Raw genomic sequence first — 3096 nt, 5'->3', positions numbered from 1 at the left:
TCTCTCATTTCAAAATACAATTTCAAGAGTGCAATAGAGATTTAAAACCATCAAACAACAACACTCAAGCCTTAATAAGTGACTCAAAACTACTAGCTTACTAGATATGCTCAGTTGACTCAACTTTGAATTTTTCAACATCACCAATCTATCGTAATCCATATGCCCTCACAAGAAAGAAAGTCCCAAAATCACTATATTCACAACAATAACGCAAGGGACAAATACACAAAGTCACTCACACTCAACAAAGAAATTCTAGTGCTTACAAATATCACACCATAAGTGTCACGACCCAACCCCGTAGGCCGCGACTAGTGTCCGTGCTGGACACCCATACGTACCCAATAACCCAAATCAGCATATTAGCAGAATGTATCAATATAAAAGTCAGTTGGCGTTACTAGTCATCATAGATGAACAGATATAGCACGTGGAAGCCGATAAGGCTATCACAGATCATATCAACCCAAAACATATATAGAACCCACATATATGTCTACAGACCTCTACAGAACACAACAGAATCATAAGACGGGACAGGGCCCCGTCATACCCCTGAATAGCGTACATATATACAATAGCAAAGGACTGTACTAAAATATAGGCTCCGGACAAAAGAGCGCCCCGAAATAGCAGAATATAGTCCTAAGCAGGCGGATCAACAAATCTGTCATCTGAACCTGCGCGGCATGAAAACGCAGCCCCCGAAGAAAGGGGGTCAGTACGGAAAATGTACTGAGTATGTAAAGCACAGAACGTAGTAAACAAAGTCATAACCGAAGCAGAAGGTACAGAAAATGAACGGAATATCCAGAATAGCAAAATGCTGATCATAAAACATAAATAGTGCATGCAGAAAACATATGTCATATCTGGTCCTATTACGGAACAAAATCATGACCGGAACAGAACGTACAGAAAATGAGTATAATATCCAGATTATGAGATGCATATTTCCATAACACAAAGAGTGTATGCAGAAACATATGCCATATCATATCCGGCCCCCGCCAAGGGACTCGGTGAACAGAACGTGGTCGCCACCCCGACACTGGCGCCACAACACAGCATAACTCCAGAGTAGGGAATAACTCCGTAACATATCATATCATATCATATCAGAATGTGCACATGTCGAACATATCAGATGGCCATATCATATCATATCATCATATATCAGAATATGTGTACATGGCACAGCATACTCCACAACCCATGTACATGTATACTTGCCCCCTCACATCGAGGCGTGGCGAACAATGCAGTGGAATACGCGTGATAACATATCCTGGCCCGGGCTCAGTGAAGGAAACGTTGAGGCATCCACGAATGGAGTAGTGAGAAACTAATGCAAAATAAAATATAGCACATTTACGGAGACTCAGTAGCATAATTCAGATGACAAACCATATGACAGAAGCGGAGCAGTAATCATAGTGTATGCATTTCGGATATCCCAATAGCATATGTCAAAATAAGCTTTTTGTAATCATTTTCATGTTTCAAAATACATTATGGAGCTTATCAAAATAATTCAAACGAATGTCATATATTTCCAGAGACTCAATAAGACCTATCGGATGACAAATTGAAATAATGAAATCGGACAGAATCATAGTGAGTGTATTTCGGATGTCATAATGGATTACGGAGAAATAACATTTCTACGATCGTTTCCATGTTCCAAAATAGTTTATAAGACTTAAGGGAGCATTTAAAACAATTTTTATTTAGTAGTTAGAAGAGTAGTTAAAATATTTTCTTTAGAACCGCTCGAAGACAAATCATAGATACAAAAGGGTAAAATCGGAAATAGTGGTCCACCTCGGGACAACCGAAGCGAAGGGCTCGAATTACGTATATTATGCCTATGGAATCACCTATAGAGGTCCTAGGGACATTCTATAACTTTCTAGACAATTTGTAAAAGTTCACATAATTCTTTCAACCAAAATATCCTTAAAGGATTCAATTCCATTGAATGATAAAGGGGCATTTTCGAACGCGGATTCCGATGAATAGAACGCTTCCCGAGATTCAAATCCGGTCCTAGTACACCTAGGACATGCCAAAAGAAGAATAGGGGTAGCTTTACATACCTTATACGCTCTTTACGCCTTTCCAAATTCAATTCCCGTTTCGCCCAAAATCTACAATTGGTCACATTTACCAAATGTTAACCATAAGACTTTAGGACCTAAATCTTAAATCAACACTTTTCTACAAAAATTTGGGCAGCATCTCCCCTATACATATAGCATCCCCGAGAATTTAACTCGGCCAAAACAATCAACAACAACCCAACAATAACACCAACAATCACTATAAAACACAATATAACCTAACTAGTCATCTTTCCAACATAATGTCATAACCTTCATTCCAACTTCGTATTTTCAAATCAATATCAATATTCTCGTATTCATCACTAATCAAAATCATTACAACACAATTCAGAAGCATTTCATATCATTTCCACAAAATATTCACAAGATATACAAAATATACAAACTTTCCACCAAAGCCATTATTCATCTAAAGCTTCTAATCTTTAGCATACTTATTCATAACATGCTTCCATCTTCCAATTTCATCAACCATAATCATAATTTACATCTTAACAACTTCATTTCCATAATATCACAAAATCATTCTAAAGTGACATAATCTTCTACATTCCAATTCAATACCAACTTAAACCATTTACATCATAAGAATCACAACAACACAACTAACATATTAAATAAAATTAATTCATTTCCATTTCTATCTCCATACCACATGGCCATAATTCCCACTTCCAACTTCAACCAAATTCATTCAACTTTCATTTCCAATATAAGGTCCACCACAACTACAACTAGAATACAACATAAAATTCAACTCATCTTATTTATACAACATTACATACACATGCACACATGCAAACCCACTTTGTAAACTTCCATATTTCCATAAATTCTACTCATTTCTACATACTACAACATAAACCAACTTTCATAACATAATAAAAAGGGATTAATTCTTACCTTTTTCTACAATCTTTTTCACTTGACCAAGTTGTCAACTTGAAGAAACAAGTGCTCTTTCTTC

Source organism: Lycium barbarum, chromosome 3, assembly GCF_019175385.1.
Source record: "Lycium barbarum isolate Lr01 chromosome 3, ASM1917538v2, whole genome shotgun sequence".
NCBI lineage: Eukaryota > Viridiplantae > Streptophyta > Magnoliopsida > Solanales > Solanaceae > Lycium > Lycium barbarum.
This window is presented reverse-complemented; position numbering follows the sequence as displayed.